The sequence below is a fragment of the Larus michahellis genome, chromosome 5, assembly GCF_964199755.1.
Source record: "Larus michahellis chromosome 5, bLarMic1.1, whole genome shotgun sequence".
Taxonomy (NCBI): Eukaryota; Metazoa; Chordata; class Aves; order Charadriiformes; family Laridae; genus Larus; species Larus michahellis.
In genome coordinates this window covers 81,716,483-81,725,262 of record NC_133900.1, presented here as the reverse complement: position 1 = coordinate 81,725,262, position 8,780 = coordinate 81,716,483, and positions in this window count along the sequence as shown.

Below are 8,780 nucleotides of genomic sequence, written 5' to 3'. Positions count from 1 at the left end.
GCAGCTACGTTGGATGACCATTATTCCACAGCAACAACTCACAGCCTGAAATACACACCTAAAAGGGCATCTTCTATTTTTACCAAGAGGGAGGTAATCCCTGGCACAAAGTCATATCTGACACCTGTATGTGGCAAATGCATCTGTTACTGCAGCTAAACCCTACAGGGTCATGAACAAGAGGCCACAGGCAAACAACTTCTCTCTCTGGGCGCGCGCATATGGCTTGATACAGCTCTACCTGCAGAATCCTCCAGCCAGGTCTGAGCTGGAGTCACAGGCATTGCGTATTCGCATGACCACAGTGTTGTATCTAACCTAATTAGCACCATGTCCAACCTAATTAGCACCACCTACCAACAGGGTTAAGTACTTTGGGTGCAGCAAAACGCATATGCAAGTCTACAGCTGCTGCTTCCCACTCTGCAAGCAACTCAATGTGCATACATGCTCTGCTAAGTCCTGCGCTCTGTTGCGTGGTGTAGAACTGCCCTCTGTCATGTTTGGGTTTTTTTAAATAGCAAACACAGATAATTTTATTTTATTGCTTCCAAGGCAGTCTGAAGCTTCAACCACTGCTGGTTTTCCATACATTTTCTGTTTAACTGAATAGGAAGAAAAAAAAAAAAAGCTTAGCATACCAAAATACTGGGATAAAATATGTTTAGGATATGCTTCTACATGTGTCTAAAAGAACCCAAACACTGAAAACAACCAGGTGAAAAGAAATCCCTAAGTCTCTATGCTCATCTGCTCATGTAAGCGCTGACTCTCTGCTATCTTGTCCCTGGGGCACTAATTTACAATTCTGTAAGATGTTAGTGTAAACTGCTTAGTAGCAATGCTATGTCCATTTGCACAAGCATGAGTGATGATCCAAGGCGTGAAGCAACAGAAAATCAGCCTCTGGTATTTATATATGACCTTAGGGAAGTACATCTCCTTCAGGGCACAGCTTTGGGAATTTTTGTTTTCCAAAAAAAGATTCTCTGGCAGTTTAATCCCTCTTTGCCTCTTAAATAAACTGATAGAGTATGCCCATTTTAAGCTAACACATGGACACATTAAGTGTAGTAATGAAATCCAAAATTCCTGCAAGCAACTAAAGTGGGCATTATCAGCTGGCAGTTTACCATATGTGTCACGGGAGAAGAAATCTTGAGAGATCTGAAGGATGCAGAGACTGCTTCAGGGAGGGTATTCCGTATGGTGAGGGTGACCAAAAGGACATCATTAACACAGCTATGAGAAAAGCAGATGGAGTAGATATGGAGGCTGAGAGAGAAGAGGAGAGCAGATGACAGGAAAACGCAAAGTTGTGAAGTGTTGTGGTGCAATTGAGAACGCAGCTGAGCTGCTGGGCAGGTGGACTCCACGGGCACTCGACAGAACACCCGGGAAAACCCTTATGAGAAGAAGTGAAGGCTTCTGTGCTGGGTTAGCTCCCACCACTGGCGCACTGGGGTGAGATAAGCACCAGCGCTGGCACAAGGGAGGTGCAAGGAACCAACCCATGATGAAGGAGGTGCAGCAGAACCCTTTCAGCAGCAGCTAGCTGTTGCCTGGCTTAGCTATCGTCAAAATCAGGTCACGGCTCAACAGCTACCAACAGAGCTTCAAGAACCAGCATAAGCCATTGCTGCTCTGCGTCTCTCACCACTCGCCCCTGCCCCAGGCCCAACCCCTCCGTTGCACCAGCAGAAGTGCTGCCCGATAGACCAGATCAGAGAAATAAGCTGGTTGAAAAAGGTGCCTCTCCTCCCTTCCCCATGCTGCTTTTCAGCCAAATCAGGTTCCTAATCTGGTTTACCACACAGCTGAACGAAACCACGGTGCCAGCAAACTAGCGGGCACATCAAAGAGACAGGAGCGAATGGCTGGGAGCAGAGGCTGTCTTAGGTCAGCACTGCTGCCAAAAAAAATTGTCAAACTGCACTCTCGGAGGGCTAGAGGGCTTGCGGAGACAGGGAAATCTATGGAGATATACTAAAGAGGTAAGTACAAAAAGGAGCCACAGAAATAGGCCAGGGAGATAAGTGCAAGAATAGTGTTTCAAGGGACCTTTTTGACAGGTCAGGTCAGGCGTAGGAAAAAAACGCTGTCATAAGCAGGATGAGAGATAACAAAAGCCTAAAACAGCATATCTGTGATGTGGAGAGAGATAAGAGGAGACTTTAGAGAAGAAAAGGAAACAAAATTCATATACATCAAGATAAACAGGTCAAAAAAGAGAGTGGAGTCAAAGATGACTCCCAGGTTATAGGTCTGATTGACAGAGAGCAATTGTGTGCTTTCCAGGCAGGATCACAAAGTCCCTGCCCAGGAAAAAACAGGGGTCCTTGTGTGGGGATTGCAGATGGAGTTTCAAGTCGGGAGGTTCTCTGAAACACTATACATTTCCTCAACAGGTGGAAGCTTTTAATTCTGAATGAATTCCTATGTCGTTTTTTCACATGAGCTTAAAAGCTGACATACTTGCGCTTGCTCATAATGGTGGAAGTGGCCAGTATCGACAGCATCGACAGGGAGGACAGGGACCAAAAATTCTTCAGATGTTTTGCCAACCTTCACATAAGAACCCAGAATGGGCCAAAGCCACATCTTTTAGCATCTTTAGCTGCATCTTTACCTTTTTGAGGGGAGAAGGGGTATTCAGATTCAGGAGCCTTGACTCTGCCTCCACTGTAATTTTGCTACTGTCAAAACCTAGAACTACAGCTAGGAGTGTTTAAGAGCTGGTTTCGGTGACAAATTGTTACATCAGAATTGGAAAATGAGTCCACATTTGTCTATTTCAGTAATGGAATGAAAAAGTAAGCCACTCTCACTTTTTGGAGTTAAATTCAACTTCTGGAGGTATTTCCATGCAATCTTGTCTCCTTCAGTGCCATCCAGTGGAATTAATGTGAAATATCAGGCCTACGCACAAGGAGGAAATACAAAAATACCACAGCCCACAAAACAGCTCTATATTTTCAGGAGGTGCTGTTCATACCAGGTAAATTGCAGGTTGTCAGGGATATTGGTATAACAATAATGAAAAACAGAACTATGATTTTCAATAGCAATAATTCAAATTAGATCTGACATTGTTGCCTGGAGTCTCAGGAAAGCTCCTTATATCATTTTTAAAATAGTTATTTGTGTCTGCAAAATATGTAGCACATACAAAATTCATACTGGTACAGCATGGTATAAAGATTTAATAGCATCCATTTGTGTAATGCACCTATCCACAACCCAAGCCAATAAAATATTAGGTGTAATTTTTCCTCTCCTCCAAGGCATGAGTAGTTTAACTGAAGGAGCAGGGGCATCTAGATTTATAGGTGCTTACACTCTCAATAATACAGGTATTTTTAAAAGATAGTCACACATATCTATATTGTATTACATATGCGTGTGTATGTAGACATATATGTGTGTGTATACGTATATGTGCACACACACAAATAAAGTTCAGTATGTTATAGCCTCATAATAGATTCTTTTTTCAGGTAAGACCTCCTTGCCCTTTTAGTGCTTTTCCTGAATCCTCTTGAATTACAATGAACACATGCCAATATTTGCATTAAGATTCCTAAGGCTGTTTTCTTGCTTTTTCCAACTCTAGAGTAGAGCTGTCTGCCAAAGGCCTAAGGCTTCCTACATAAAAACTCTTTAAAGGTGGCTTGCAGGATGGATTTCTGCAAACAAATGGATTTCTACCTCTTTTGTTCCTTTATAGCACACAGAAAAGACAAGAAAATATCTTCTACTAAATTAGAACGGCAGAATATTTTTTTGGTCTTACTTACCCTAGCAGATGTCTACTGCAGTGGAAAAAAACATTGAAATGCTAATGTCTCTGTGCTCTCCGAGTTTTAGCTTCCCTTTCTTTAAGCCTCTGTTCAAATCCCAGCGGTGCCTCTGTCAATGCTCCCCTTCCCATCACAGCTTGTCCCTTTGCTCAGAGTCAAGACTTGAATCTGTTTGATTTTGTCTGCTCTACCGACGTGCTCTCATTCTTCTGGTTTCCTCACTGGCTTCCACATCTGTCCTCTCTCATTTCTCTTAGTCCTAGGCTCCTGGCATACAGTCCCCCTCCGATTCCTCATCTATATGTACTTGTCCCCTTGCCTTGAACTTGTTCTCCTTCATTCCTCCTTGAGAATTTAATTTCCTTGCTCACCTAATCCCACCATCCTATCCCTATTACTCTCATGTTAAGCTTTTCAACCCCCTAGTAGTTTCAGTCTCACCATATCCCCTGCCTCCATACTTACTGTTTCTCTTGCCTCAGTCAGGTCCTTGTCCCCTCACCATTCCCATCAGATGCGCTCAAGCACCTGTGAAGATGACAAAACAGCAACTTTTTGGGAGCACTCCCAGTCCAGAGACCCACCCCAGTCCATAGTGGCAAAGAGAGGACTCTTTTTGGCCCTGCAGCCACAACTGGGGTAGACTTGACTGCAGCAGTAGGAAGGATAGTGGGGGCTCTTGCTAAGTCAGGAATGTGGAAAATTCATTTCTTCAAAGGCTTACAAATTATGCTAAGTGTAGTCAGAAGATCAGACACCTCCCCCCCAATTCAGTTTTTCATGACAAATTCCAAGTCTGCCCTAGAGCATAAAGGCATGTAAGCACTTCAAAGATAAGATCTCCACAATATTTTATCCTAGACAAAGCCCTTTTTTTCCTGCCTTTGTTCTTAGATCATATCTGGTATCAGTAAAGTCATCCTAAATTTCCATCCTCAGTATGGAAAATTTCACGCCAACTCATGGACGTTTAGCAAGTGGTATGCTACCTTTAGTTGTAGTTAAAGCTTAACAAACTCATTTAAAGGAAAACAACTGACAACCCTATTGTAGGCATTGTTATATATTTCAAGTATAGCCTATTACTAAATGCAAAATAGTATTTAAGCTAGTAATAACATCACATGTGTGCAAAGGAAAATTATTATGAATTAAGCTCTTCATTTTTACCTTTAGTTTTATCCACTGCAATTACACAATCCATTTTCCTCAGTTGAGAAATCTCAGAAGAGTGGATGATTCTGTAATCCAGAGCTGCTTACAGTAGCGTAACAGTTGAGTAACTGTGGTGAAATAAAAACACAGATTCGCTCTAACTTCCCTTCCATTGACAAGCCTACATAGTCATTGGTGCTCTTTTAGCAAGTATTTTCTTTTATTCCAAGGATTCGTTTAGTGAACAGTAACGACTGGCTACCTTGGCACGACACATCTCCCTGGAAGTGCTGTCCCCTGCCTGGCTAGAAGACCTTCAATGATCCGCTCCAGCAGAACACATACGTTATCTCAGGAACCAGCAAAACGTCCCTTCCCCATCCTTCTTCAAGACGCCAGGGCTCTCAAGTGTGTACTTACTACTTATGGCAGGGACCAGCCTACAGATGGTGCTCAGAGGATTTATTGTGCCAGGCCAGTAAGATCCCACTGTTACTGCCTTCCTGTGGCAAAAACTCCGAGCTTTATCTTTGCATTGCTGTGATGTTAAGGGCATGCTTCTCATATTAAGCTGAGTAAGGAGTGTCACTATATATTAACCTTAACTGCACAGAACATAATTGAACTCAATGGGGCTACTGCCCTGTGTTTCAGCGGGACTTGACTTTGAAGAAATAATAATTCACTGGTTTACAAAGGCAGAAATAAACTTTATTATACAGGAAGTGCAGGTGCAATACTGTGATTATAGACATTGGTATGATTCACCTTGAGATTTTAGTTATATCTTGCCAAAAGACACTACTATCAAGCCCCAAATGACTCTAACAACACTACTATCAGTGTGGTATTTACAAGTTCCTTCCCTAGTGTGAACAAAACTACCTCTTTTCTTCCAATGTTGAAAATTAAATGCACAGTATTAGCACCATCAATGAGGTGTTTAACTTCAAAATTGCCTTTCCTGGTGAGAATGAAAATGTTACTTGTTTCCTTTTTTAAAATTAACAGCAGTGTATTCCTCTCTTTTCTACTACACTCACTTGTTTAATCAACCCGGGGCACAGTATGTCTCTAGTGCTCAGAGAGCACTGCAGGTATACCCCTACATTTGTGCATGCTCGTGCGTGACATCCCACGCTCCACGGCTGGGATCTTGCCTGTTTCCAGTATGATTCAAGCACACAATAATAAAGTAGAAAGAATATGTCTGGAAAAGAACAGGTAGGGAAGACAAAAGGCTCAATTTTCGTTTAACTCATCTTTGTACCGATAACAAGGCTACGTTGATGCAGAAGGAGCTTTAAAGAAAATGAACCCAAAATAAACAACATAAGGTGCCAGAAAGGTACAAGACCATGGGAGTTGCTCATTACAGCGAAAAACTGTTGCGAGCCATTCCAGAAGCGTGCAGGACTGTCCTCTGACTTTTCTCCAGCTGTCACCTATGTTTGTGTTCACACATACAGTCAATGGGCAAAGAGGTTTTCATTTGTCCTCCAGAATTGGGCAAGAAAAAGTTGTTCTAATCAGTCCTTGAGCCACTCTAAGACCAGATAATGTATTAAGCTTTGTAGCTGTGCTGAGTCTCCAACACTCCCTAGAACGATGCTTTTGGAGGAGTCCAGGAATCGCAGGTGAGTCCATATAATCATATACATGTGGGGTGACCAAGAGCAGACACAAAACTCTGAGATGTGGAGCCCTAACACTGATGTTTGGCATCAGGAGCTGTCATTCGCTCAGCAACTTTGGAATATGACTTCTGGGGATCCCTCTGAGTGTACAGAATTGCCCCTATCACCCGCTGGATTCTAACCCTCACCAGCTTCTACTCTTAACTAGTATATAACCAGCTCAACATGGACTAGTCCTTAGTCACTTCACTCGGCAGCTCAGATGGTTGCGGAGGAGGACAGGGTATTCAAGGCTGTGCTGTCTACTCTGCTACCTTTGCAAGAGTACAGGTAATCCTGGTACAGCTACGCAGGCCTGACTGAATTTCTGCTGTCCCTGAGGGGCAGATCTCAAGCCTGGGACAAGTCCCAGCTGGCCGTGTTAGAAAGAGAACTGGTTCATTGAAGAGTGTGAACAAACAGGCTGGTAGCATGGACGATCTCGGCTCGAGTGCAAAGGCAAACCTATGTGTGCCAGGGATTCCATTCACTGTTCCCGTCCAGGATCTACATTGACCATGAAGTCAAGAATCGTGGTATCACAGAGTCGGAGGTCTAGGAGACAGGCCCAGATCATTTCTAGGTGGAAACCCTAGTGCGACAGATCATGCCCTTCATCTATTTCAGGCTACATTATCAGATAACCACATGTTGGGCTGATAGAACTAACACCTGGAACCAGACGGGTAACACTTGACCAGTGGTGACCACAGGGCTGTTTCTAAACCTTCTGACAGCGTTTCTAAACCTTCTGACAGCGTTTCTAAACAAACCAACTGCTCCAAGACACCCACAGCAGAGTATACAAACTTCCTGCCCTTTCCTTCCTCTGCATGCAAATACAACACAATAGTGAGCTTGTCAGGTGCCATCCCACTCAGTACTGCTCACTCGCTCTCTGTCACTGAATTATTCTTGCCAATGCGTGAGATAACATTGTGTGGGATAACCAAGAAAGTGAAAGTGAAAGCACTTCCACTCTAACAGTGGATAAAGAGCAAAAGTGTGTGGGACTATTTTTTCTGGCTAAGTTTCCTTAATCACTTAGTTTTGCACCATGGAGGTACTATGAGTTAAACCACTACACAACAATTTCCATGAAATCAGAATTTTTCGGGTTGGAAGGCACCTTAAAGATCCTCTAGTTCCAACCCCTCTGCCCTGGGCAGGGACACCTCCCACTAGACCAGGTTGCTCAAAGCCCCGTCCAGCCTGGCCTAAATAAAGTCACTTAAGGAGAAACACTCCTTCCTTAAATGCAATCTGTCTTGTAGTCCACTTCATGATGACATGTAGGTGTTAAAAATTGAAAACTTAAGCAAGGACTGACTTCTAATTCAGAGGGAAAAAAAACAGTACAACTCTCCTGGGACAGCCCTTTGGAATCCAAAGCTCTCCTCTGATGCACTCATTCAGCAAATGCCGTCTTGAGGTGCTGGAGCATGTCCAGAGAAGGGCAACGGAGCTGGTGAGGGGTCTGGAGCACAAGTCTGGTGACGAGCGGCTGAGGGAGCTGGGGGTGTTCAGCCTGGAGAAGAGGAGGCTGAGGGGAGACCTTCTCGCTCTCTGCAGCTCCCTGAAAGGAGGGGGTAGCCGGGGGGGTCGGTCTCTTCTCCCAAGGAACAGGTGATAGGACAAGAGGGAACGGCCTCAAGTTGCACCACGGGAGGTTTAGATTGGATATTAGGAAAAAATCCCTCACTGAAAGGGTTACTAAGCATTGGAACAGGCTGCCTATCCCTGGAGGTATTTAAAAGACGTGTAGACATGGTGCTGAAGGACATGGTTTAGTGGTGGTTTTGGTAGTGCTGGGTTAACAGTTGGACTTGATGATCTTAAAGGTCTTTTCCAAACTAAATTATTCTGCGGTGTTGGCAAACTGAAGCTTGGGATATTTTCAGTGTGCTTATTCCTGTTTCAAACAGAATTCTGCAACCAGTTTTCAATACAATTCTGGGGTAAACTTTTGCAACATGAAGAGCAATTACCTGGACCCTCCCTGGCCAGCAGCCCCCACACTTTGCACCCCTCATTTCCCAACATGTCCTCCGAAACGCTATGACAACCCGATCCTCGCCTCTGCCCTCCCTTATCGCACACCAGGGAGGGGTAAAACCAGGCACTGATGCCACCAGCTCTGACCTCAGCG